Source organism: Rhagoletis pomonella, unplaced genomic scaffold (genome assembly GCF_013731165.1).
Source record: "Rhagoletis pomonella isolate Grant_MI unplaced genomic scaffold, Rhpom_1.0 Rhpom_scaffold_00007, whole genome shotgun sequence".
Classification (NCBI taxonomy): Eukaryota; Metazoa; Arthropoda; class Insecta; order Diptera; family Tephritidae; genus Rhagoletis; species Rhagoletis pomonella.
The window spans coordinates 65,646,763-65,659,374 of NW_023458561.1; positions in this window are offsets into that span (position 1 = coordinate 65,646,763).

Sequence of the window (12,612 nt, forward strand, 5' to 3'; positions counted from 1 at the left end):
GTGATGTGATGTGATGTGATGTGATGTGATGTGATGTGATGTGATGTAATGTAATGTGATGTGATGTGATGTGATGTCATGTCATGTCATGTGATGTGATGTGATGTTATGTAATGTGATTTGATGTGATTTTATGCGATGTTATGAATCGCGATGTGACATTATAAGCTTTGATCATAGAATGTTATCATGGGGTGATATTTAATAACATTTTATGTTTTGGTGCTCACACTTATTCTAAGTATTTGGCTGAGCTGCTCCTTCAATTTGTGGCGAACAAGACCGACAGTTTTACGCCGCCTCATATCGGCGATTGTATTTTTATATCACGCTTTTTCATGACAGAAATATACTCAAAGGTTTGTTGGGGATCAAACCCAGGTCCTGTGGAGTGGTAGTACGCTCCTCTAACCACTCAGACACAGCGACTTTTATAAATATTTGAACATTTGAATGTAATAAATATTATTTAATGCAATTCTAACGCACGTTTAAAAGCAAGTATTTTTTGCAGGTGACCAAATTCAACCAAAGAAAATGTTTTTACCGTAGACGAATTTTTTCTGGCATCTTTGGCTAAACATTAGAATGCGTCTGCCATTATTTCATTTTCTTGCTTGATCTGAACAAAACAAAGCTTCTTATACATACTGACGTCCAAGGTTTATCAAACATGTTGTAATTGACAACTGAGTGCGGCTCTCTTTTAAGGTACTATAGTGTCAAAAAATATAAACAAACGCTTAAAAATTCATACTTTATATGAATATGAATTGACTTTATAGGATGGTACTTTGAGAGAAATGCCAAATTCAATCGCACTTTTTTAAATACATTTGGCTGGCGTCCATACGCTGCTGAAAGAGCAGGTGATAAAAAAGCCCAAAATTGTTGTAAATTAGTAAAATCACTTGTTAAAATTTCCGAAATTTTTCAACTGTTTTTACCAAAAAAGTTGCTTTGTTTACGCAATATCCTTAAATTCTTATACTTAATTTAAATTCAAGCGAACATGTAGGCATTTCTTAAATTGGTAAATTATTTTATGTCCTTTGCGTGTTATTTTACTCATTCCACGGCCATCTCAACAGGATGTTCTCATTTAATAAGATTACTAAACAGAGTATACATATTTGTCTCACAAAAGTCCTTGTATTCATTGCAACATTCCTGGGGTATATTTTTTTCTTTGTACTATACCTTCTCAGCCTAGGATTTTAGCATCTTTCGTCACCGACACGAAGAAAATGAGCTCAGCAAAACTTATGCAAAGCGCCTCGCACGTATAAATCATTTGTCAGCGGTAGTGTTGTTGTCATGTTTACATCATCCAACAGCTGCCTTCATTTCTCTCTTCCGGTACAGAATATTTGCAGGCTTCTTTAAATGTCCTACAAATTAACTGTCAACAGCTTCACCATGGCTGCCTTTTCTTTTTCATTTAACGGTTTACTAACGCTGCACAGTGGTCGGAGAGGCCATGTTTTACGCGAGAAATTGAAAGGACTGCTACAATTTTTATAACACTGTAGGATGGTAGTATTTTTGTCATGGTTAATTCGTATAAGCCATAAAAACAATTTCAAATTAAAATTTTGACAGCTGTCAAATAAAAAATACCCCAGGAATGTTTTCTATAAATAAAAAGGCTCCCCCCAAAATTAAACCTACTAGGTTTTAAGTCTCACTGATCTTGAATTGCACATCACTTTTAAACTTTCTTAGTTTTTTAAAACTGTCAACTGACTGCAATTTTTAGTGAATATTCTTGTAGTTGAGTAACATAACATTTTTGTTTAGCAAAATAAATTATTTGATGTATTAAAGGAAACAAACTAAATTAAAAATTTCATTATAAAATAAAAACACTAACAGCCGGTTTCACCAGCAATTTAAATGGAAAGTGTTTTTTTTTTTTTTTTCTGTAAGTTTCCATATAAAATTCAAAAAATTAAAATCACTTTTCACTTAAATTGCTTTCGTGAAATTGGCTGTAAAATATTTTTTCACTCGTCAATGCCGCTTTCAACAGAAATTAATGAGTTTGTTTCCACATATGAAAATTCATAATTTTATTTAAACCTCGGACATTATATTGGATTCCCCATTTTTAATTTTCAAAATCTGTAATTTTTTGTGAGTGAACTTACCAAATTTCATGAAAATTCAGCATTTTTTAATTGTAAGATTCGCTATTTTAATTTTTTTAAAGTTGACTTCAGATTTGCTCATTCACATCTTAAAAACTATATTATGCTAAATATAGAATAAATTATATTAATCCATAAAGTTTTAATACACTTTATGACATTTGTAACGACTGCTAAAGTTATATCATTAAAGGACTTTTTTTAGTACCGGGTAGTGTTGGGCAGTATCGATAGCAAGAGTACTCAGAACTCGAATCTCAAAAGGATCGACAGTACCCGATTTTTAAAAGTATCGATACTGAGTACTCCAAAGTAGCATTCAATCGACGTTAATTGGGATTAATATATTAATTTGAATAAAGTCCTGAAAAGATTTCTACACTAAGCATTGAAAGTACTCGATTCTCAAAAGTAATCGATACTCCCAACACTGGTACCGGCAATTATTGTTATAATTGCTTGTTAAGAAAGCTATCATCGACATAATGGTCGAATTCGTTGAATTAAACTGCTTGCTCAATTTATTTGAATTTTAAACATGAAAAACATGGCCTCTCCAACCAGTGTGCGCCAACAAATGTCCTTTACATTCTTACTTTTCTGAGTAGACTTATGGGAGTAGGTATCTACATATATACTATAAACTCATTCTTTCGTTTTTCTTTTTCTTATCATTCAAAGTGGCAGACAACTTATTTGCCGCTTCTACCAACATTCCAAAGCTATCAAGAACAGTCACAACAACACCTAATAGCAACAGCAACAGCAACAGGACGTAATGCCACTGACAGCAACATATTTTTCGTCTTTAATTTATCTGCAATTAAATTGATTTGCGTCATTTAGGCGTCTAGTGGAATGCTGGCAACATGCAGCAGATATGCCAGCCGTTCCACTAATTCATGGCGTTTCAAGTAGGAAAGTGAATTAGTTCGTAAAAGAAATGAGCGAACATCGTACAAATTAAATTGTGAGTGCTGCCATACAAACACTTGGTATTTAAAGCATCTGAGAATGGGAATCGAATGTTTGCCGGATGTTGTACAATATCAGACACCTCGGGTTTTTTGATGCGAATGTGTGTAGGTGAAATACGAGTGCTACTAATTCGGGTTGCTTTATACCCAAGCGCACTTGTGCACTGGGGTATTATAACTTTGTTCGCATAACGGTTGTGTGTACCAGCATGATGAATTTCTCAAAAGGAAATTTGGTATTTTGGTATGCAGGTTGCCCTTTACCCAAGGTAGGTTGGTATTGAAAATGGGCGAAATCGGACTGTAACCACGCCCACTTCCAAATGTAACGGTATTTTCGAAAAATGCAAAAACTACGATTTTTTAATAAATATTGTATACAAATTGTTGAATATTGGTATGTAAAGTAAAATTTTGGTACAAAATAAGATAATTATGCAATTTTTGAAATGCTGTATCTCAGTAGCCGCTTCGCCAATCTCTACCAAATTCTGTATGAGCCTTGCTTAGGGTCTGTTGTAAATCTTGGAAATCGGGCAATAACCGCGCACACACCTGCCATATAATGATAATTTAAAACAAGTAATTTTTAGCAAAAAAAAAACCGACTTCAACTCTCATATAAAAAAAATATATATATACATATATCTCATGATCCGCTTATCAGATCTGAACCAGATTAGTATGGGACCACCTCTGAGACACTACCTTTCCGATGCAAAAAGAATTATCGAAACCGGTTGACGTGGTCCAAAGTTATGCGGTAACATACATAAAAACAAAAAAAAAATATTCCTTTTTCGGAAGTCGGTTAAAAACACGAAAACTGCGATAAATCAGTAACTACTTAATGGCACCGTCCATTTATGACTACAAAGGCGTATTCCTGTAACCGCTTTAACGAATTCTACCAAACTTGATACAATTATTTCATTAGGTATAACACTGCATATTATCGAAAACGGGTATATAAAGTTCGGTTTCGCCCGAACTTATACTTGTTTTTAAGTTACAATTGTGGCTTTAGGAAAAAAGGTCACCAAAGGTTTGAAACATTAAAAATTAATATTTATTTGCTGGAATGGAAAATTAGTTCCCGTTTCTTAGTTTACTGGGAAAAATTCAAATTCCCTATTACTATGGCTATCGTTATCGATATCATCGTTTTAACCAGGGACGTGAACCGGATAAAAAATTTGTTCGGTTCGGTTCAGCGGTTCGAAACGGTTTTGCACGTTTGAACTGGTTCATCAAAGAAAAAAGTGGGTACATTTATCTATTGAAAATTGGTTGAAACGACCATTAAACCTTTATGAAAAGTGGTTCGGTTTTCGGTTCGGATCAAACATTTGTGCAAAATTTTGGTTCGGGTAATGTGTCAGATAATTAAAAGAAAAAAGCGGTTTTCCGGTTCAAAATTGGTTCACGTCCCTGGTTTTAACTAACCCTTTTTGATTGCTGCTCAATTCATTGGCGTTCTTATTCGCATTCAAATTCGTTAAAAAAGTAAACACCAACTTTTTTTTTTCGTACACTTTGTATCATTTAAACGTCATAGTGTCACAATTATAATTAACTTTCCATAACTTCACAGACAAGCATTTTTCGGCACGCATCAAATGAAATTACATAAGTCAAAATTAAAAGGTCATAAGGTCAAGGTCATGTCTTAAGCAGAATCTCTGTACATATAAGTGTAAAAACAAATCACGATACATACAATATGGCTAGCTTGGAGTGAAAATTTGTTAAGTCTAGTTTTTCGAATTTTACAGGAGAGAAGAAAGACTTCAAAAACTCATTTCCTTAAAATATTTTGCAAAACCTGGATAACAACATTTTTGCGTACTCAAAACAAAACATATTCATAACGTCATGCGAGTCGGTACAGTTCGAAACTAATGCATATTTGTAGAATTCTTTTGAATTTATCGGCTTTCGGGAATTTCTTTGTACTCCGAAAATTTGCATTTCACTGCATAGAAATGTGCTGAAATAACTAATTCCTTTTAGAAACGATGCATTTTTAATTCGCATAGCTTCTTGTATAAAAATGTAAGTTTTCATAAAAAGTAGACTTATTCAACTTTTCACTCTCAGCTAGCGATATGCTTGAATTTAATATCGCCGCGTCTTGGGCGCATATCATTGCTCCACACCCAACAGCACTTTGTATGCAAAACTCAACAAAACAAAAAGTTTGATAATTGAATAAATAAATTTCGTGCGCTTAAGTTGACGGCAATACATTTTCCCGCCGACATTATTTTAATTAATCGAGTTAATGAAACTCAACTGACTTTCATGCGAGTAATTCAACTCGTGTCGCGCAAACTAAATAAGAAAAGTTACCTCTTTCGCTGGCGGCACTTTAGGGTAGTCCAAAAACGCATAGCTCAGATTTTTTTTATTCGCAGACATTTTTGTCTTATTATTTGTTACTTATATACATATGTACATACAGTGGTGGCCACGAACTTAGCACATCTACATCTTATGCAAAGTTCACTACGTTTTACCTTGATACAATTTTTTACTTAATATTCTGTAACATAAAATATAGAAGTCAAAGTCTAAAACTCTGTGTAAACTTTAAAAATATTAAACACATAAATTTTAATCAAATTGTTCAACTATTCGACTATTAAATTTTAGTACTCATATGTACTTAAACAATGTGCAAGTTGGAAGCAGCTACAAATTACCGTTAATTTTTGATATTTTTTTTGCTGACGGTGTTCTACCGATCTTACGCAGTTTTTTTCACATACATGTTCCATTTATAAAAAATTGTGTTGATTTTTTTACATATTTTTTTTTGCAGACGCGCTTATGGAAGAAGCAATGTTAAAAACCCAATGCAAATATTTAGCCGCTTGAAACTTGCACTTAAGTATAAATACTAAAATTGAGAAAGTTACAAAACGGCAGACCAAATATTCTAAAAATTTTAATTAAAAAGTTGAAAACACTTATTTTTGACAGTTTTTTGAAATTTGTTGAATTTTAGTGAATTTCGCACAAAGATTTAAACTTTGACTTTAATGGCTATACATACATACATATTTATTTTTTTTAACTTCACGAAAAAAATTTGACACTTAAGACATTGTAAAAGAATTCCTGCCCACCACCGTATGTATGTATGTATGTATGTCCCTGTAGGGAAAATTGGAGCTTCTTCATCATATTTAGTTCTGCAACTATTTGGCGATTTAGGCCGAAACCACAAAACTACGCCAAGTACGTATCTCTTTTAGCCGCAGGAGGCCGCTGCTCCTTGTATTCGACTGACACTAAACCACACTTTTTTAAGTTCTCAATGACTGTACTGCAGATCTTACTGAAGACATAATATTCTGGCATACTTAATGCATCAACCCAAAAAATTCGGCGGAACACTTCTTTTACATAAATGTATACATATGTAGTATATCCTAAGTAAAAAAGTCCATTTGAGATTTTTAGTTTTCTCGACAAGAAAGAACTTGTATTTTGTAAACAGGAAATGAAACTGAAGATGACATAATTGTCTTCTAGTCTAATTTGACAAAAGGTTACTAAAAATTGTTTCAAAATGCATCATTTAATTAGTTCTTTTCAGCTCCGAAGTTTACGCAAAGACCCTTCTTTTGCCGCTAATAAATCGCATCGTTTTGTCGCGTAGGATTATTACGTATATTTAAAAGGACATATGCGAAAGACAATTGATTCTCATAAAACTCCTTTGTTCCAAATTCGTGCGTTGCTTCCATGAAAAGTAAGGCACGCGAATTAGTCATACCTGTACTTTCGCAAGTAGCTAAGCAACTTTGCACAAAGACATTTCCTAATGGGTGTGTTGACACATGGAGCGCGGAAAGAAAAAAAACCTTCCCATATGTACTTAGCAGTTGAGCACGTGTTCGAAAGAACTTTCCAAGTAGATAAATAATACGGATGCTTCTACTAAAGTAGGTAAACAAAATTAAGTCAGAGAAGCGCTGAGATAAAGGAATATAGACTTGCAAGCTTTAGCCGTGCTGCCGATTGAAATAAGCAATTCAGAGAGAGAGGATTTGTGAAAAGTTCCAACTAATTCCTTATTCAAAGACATTGCTACCGTTAAAATAAAAAAAAAAATAAAAGGTTTTGTTGCGTTATACTATGTATTTCTATACACTGAAGGGTCATGATTAGGCAAATATGTTGCATAGAAATGATGATAAAAATCTATTGGTGGCTTCCCAATTTAATTCACAGCCTAGACGTAGCTTAAAAGAAAAATAAATAAATATTTCACAATAATACAAATAAAAAAATGCTCCTAAACTAATATCTACCCTTAAAACAGAGCAATCAGACCCTTGTAAGGGCAAAAAGAAAAATGGCTAATTACACATTTTAGCCTGCCACTATCTACAAACCTATCTAAGAAAAGATTACACCTAAACCACATCGACAATAACACTTGATTAAGCACTCACTTTACGAATCCTTTCAAATGCGCTTTCTCTGTCTTCGATACAAAAGCCATCTTAATTATGTTGTAGTTGTTTTGAGGTGAAGTGAACGAGAATTGAAAGCGATTAAGAGGCAATAGGAATCCATGTTAAGCGCATCCGAATGTGTGCGTGCGTGTCGTAGTGTTAAGGATAAATTGCTGATATACATATATGTATATGTGAGTTGTTAAGAAAGTTGCAAACCTAAAGGAAATCGAAATGTGAATAGAGACAATTACGGCTAATATCATAAGAAACGTAGGTCCAACTCAAGTGAATGCCAACTTAATGAAGTGATTTGAAAAGCAGTAGCAGGAAATAAAGACACTATCTTATATGCATACATATGTATATATCGTTACACACTTATGTGGTTACACCTTTGTATAAGTTCAGTTGTGCTGCGGTAATCGCTGCCTATTTGTATTAGATTTAGAGTTGTCTGCATTTTTCTCAAAGCTTATAAAAACCAGTATTTGAAAAAAACTGGAAGCGTCTGTTCAACACTAAAAATTGGGACTGGCTTCTAATGGAATGTATGGCCCTGGTGAGGCGCTAATATTAATACCTACATACCTAAGAAGAAGCGGCAGAAATTACCAGTGTAAATTATGCTCTAAGAGTAATAGCAACGGCATAAAAGCTAAGCTATTGCTTCTTTTTTAAATTTCAGACCTTTTACTTAAATATATTTGAATATATCGAGTAAAAGGTGTTAAATTTTAAGAAAAATTTATTTCCTATGTTTTATGCATTGTCTTTTATGTAGTCCGAGATGTCGTGATTTTTATTATATATTCCTGTATGAACCTCGGAGCTTTTCGAATCAGCTCCTTTTCATTACCCCACAGCCCATGGGGTATGTCGTTCTTGGGACTGTGAAGGCTGATTGAAGTTATGCCAAAATCCCATGCCGACGTGACGGAATCAAATTACCTCCTGATTCAATCTAAGCGACCTCTAATTATAAAAAAGTTTTAAAAAAAGTTTTTAAAAATATTGAAGGAAGTAAATAGGTTAATTAAAAGATAATCGAAACTTCTGAGGCTACTCATATTTCCATGAAGAGAAGTAAAAGGTACTTATTTGTTGTGTCCTTCTGTGGCCCGAACTAATCCCGTAATCGTCCCGAAAATTCCCGAATTAGCTCGATTAGCGGCCTGTCTGAAAATACTTTAAGAAACAAAAATGCTGCTTCGAATTGGACTGAGGTGCCATTTTTTTATAGAACCCGACCTCAGGGCTAATGTAGCTAAAAAAGCACCTTTAAAGCGGAAGCGTACTTTGTATTAATGCACTACCAGCCAATAAGACAACTTTAAACATTTAAAAAAGTAAAAGGTATCACTTCCAATACTTTCAGAAGTTCTTTTTTATTTAACAAAAAATCTCCACTACATATTGAAAAATCATTTGAAAAATTGCTACACAACGCGGGAATAAAAGAGTCAAATTCTATTATCCCAAGCAAGCAAAGCACATTTGGCAATAATTTAATCAATTATATGAATACATACTACAATACAGTTGGGTAGAAAGCTACAAAGGCCGCTGCCAACTGCAATTTGTGTTGAGTAGCCGTAATTTATTGTAAACCCCCAAATTAAAGCTCACTCAAAGGGCATTGGCAGCGCCAATGGGGGAGGGGAATGATGCCCTTTTCTAATGGTTAGTTTTTTATTTCTTTCCTTTTAACACGAAAACATTGAACTTGGGCCAGCACATCTGGATCGAGACAAATGATTAGAACGTGACTACCGACAACTAAGTCAAGGCAACCAACCATCTGCCAGCACCTGCCCAAGGCAATTGTGTGCTTGGCATTTTAAAGAGCAAATGAAAGTGTTTTGCACAATCTTGCAGTTTGTCATTTTGATACAACAATATACATACATACATAATATACAGACATATTATGTAAGTGTACTTTTACCAACCTAAGTGCGTAAACAGAAATTGTTTAATCAACCAAAAGTGAAGTGTGCTTTTAGGCGATATATTTAGAGTGAAAAGTTGATAAGTTCACTTTTATGAAAAGTTTGATTTTATGTACATAAAACGTTACATAAGACTATTTGTTTTATTTCTATTCAGTGAAACGAAAATTTAGTCTTCATTAAGAAGGCACAGAAAGAGATACATACAAACGAATACATCGACTTTTCACCAACGTCCAATTCTATCGATTCAGAGTTTTGTTTTGAATTCAGGAAAATGTGACCCGTTAGGTAACCCATATCTAATGCTAGCTCTATTTATTTAAAAAGCCTGGTCTTTCTACGATCACCTGTCACTCCCTGGCACTTTCTATTTTGTATTTTATCTACGACTGCTTGACCAAAATGTTTCCGATCCGCAGGGACATTTGATGCCCTTTCCTACGCCAGTTCGCGGGCTACCTCGTCCTATTCGTTCTCTCAGTGGCATGGCACTCCTCCATAGAGCTATCAAGAGTTGAGAAGTGAAAAAGACTTATTGATGAGCTTGGGGGGCATCCTTAATCGTGTATTTTACTTAGAATTATCTGCCAAAAGAACTTCGTTCGGTATGGAGTCGGAAGTCTCGCATATGGAATTCATCGCAAAAGCGGTTCTACTTGTGACCGAAGTTGAATAAGTTGTCTTTGATCCTGTGGCCGAGATTGCTTCCTCTTGTGCTTCTAACGGTGCGGTTAACGTGGTCCAAAGTTATGTGGTGATATACATAACAAAAAGACTCCGACGAATTGATAACCTTTCTCCTCTTTGTGAAATCGGTTAAAAATATAGTTTGAAAACAATCAAATTTTCAACCGATTTTTAATTAGGCTTTTCACTTTTCTAAAAATTATGTGAAATGAATAAAGTGCAAGCCTGCTCTTTATACCCGACTACGAAGCGTTTTTCAAGAAATAAAAAACTCTTTACTTCAAAAGATTGTTTAATAAAAATCCTTAGTAGGGTAGTCGCCTTCGAATTTCTTAAGGAAATATATTTTTTCAATGAAAGTCGGACAGATTTTAGTTTTCTTTCAAGGTGTGAAATAATCCTGTAAACTTAAGCCATGGAAATTCTAAGTAAAAAAGAATCTCAACTCCTCAAAATTATGGATGATGAATTGCAAAACTTTTTTCTTAAACCCAAAATGTGAATATACATAAATAGCACGTGCAGATACACAGCTGAAAAAAAGCCAAAGAGTTTGATGTAAATTTAATGCGCAACTTAAACAAATCTGACCTGATATTTGGATGTGGACGGCCAACAATAAAAAAAAAAAAATATCTGCAATCAAGCAGATTTGGAATTTAAAAAAAATCAGTTTGTTCTAAGCACGTTTGGGTATAATCCCATTTGTGGCTCTTAAAATATGCATGCGCGTACATGTGTGCTTTTTCGTATTTTTTTTTTTTTTATTTGCATATGAGACAAATGACACCACAATATTTTCCCAAAGAAAGTGTCAAAAGTTAGGCAAAAGTTAAATGCGACTTTAGTAGCCACATTTCTCGTGCATACCTGTGTATACAAAACCCTTGCACAATATGTCTTACTTTAATAATTTATTGGCCAAGTAAACTTGCACATAATATCAGTTTGTTTTTTTTTTCATTCTTCAATTTTAAACTTTTTTTGCGCACATTCTATTCGCTTGTGTCTTTTTTAAATTTTTTGCTCATACTCTTGCGTCTAATACCTCAGAGGATTTTTTTTTTTCAATTTTCCCCCTTCGACAAAACAAATGAAATTTCCGTTTGGAGTTTTGTGCTCAATTTGAACTTTGACACGTTTATTATACACCCATTTCCGGCAGTTTTCCATCTCTCTGCTTCTGTCTGTTTTTTTTTTTCTTCCATTTTGGCAGCAAAATTCACTGTCAGTTCTTCGCTTACGTTGGCACTTTAAAATGCCGCGGTGCTTATAAATCAATTGATGGAAGTGAATTGCAGCGGAATACACCAAAGCAAACATTTTTCCAAAGCCACTGGCAACGCTCGGTAGTAGAAGAAAAAAATTAGATTGCCTCAAATAGCGACAGCAAAACTTTTTTCTTGCAAATTTTGAAATATTACACCTCGTTGTGATGGCTGGTATGTTTAGTAGACATACATATACATACAAATGTAGGTATGTAGTATATTTCTATGGACTTCCTTCCACCTGCAGGCGAGACAGGGCGTATACGTAACAATCAAACTTCAAGTAAGGAGTGAATGAAACGACGGATATTTTTTCCACTTTCTCTCATGTTTTCTTACTTCCTACCAACTTATCACCAAAAATTTCAATGAAAGTAATTTAAGTATCATTTCATGGCGCTGTTGCGTTAACAAATATTGAATAATGGCGTTGCTGTTGAAAGAGAAATTGCTTTCAGACACAACAGAGAATGTGATTTAAAGTTAAAAGCTGAAATTAAATGAATTTTATAAACTTTACGTTTATTTACTTAAAAATTTCAACTCCCCTTCCCACATAACTTCACTAGCTTTTTGTTGGTGTTGCCGTTTTCATTGTTGTCTGCAATCACAATACAAATAATCATAAATCAAGTTTGACGCACAAGTTTGGAATTTTAAGCAGTTCGTCTTCACGGCTAGTAGGAATTTCATTCGAATTTTATTATTTCGGTTTCATGCATTCTTTTCTTTATTTTGAAGGGGATGTTAAAGTTCTGTTAATCATAGACAGAAATTAAATTTTTAAGATTCAAAAGAATTTTAAAGTTTTTTTTTTAATTGCGCTGAAAATAGCCGCCTCAAAAAATTGTCTTCGGCGGTGGCTAATGCTTTAGCCCTTCCATTTATCTGAAAATTAGGATTCGAAGAGATTATGGATAAAAAATAGAAATGAAAATAAAAATTACGTATATTCAAGTGATTTGGTGGCGAGAATGTAAATAAGGAAAGACATTTTAGCAAGTTTTGGTAATTTTTCTTTTATTTTAAACTGTTTATTTTATTTTTGGAAAATATAGCTTACTATCTAAAAAAATATATGAATAAAATTTTAAAACTTTGTA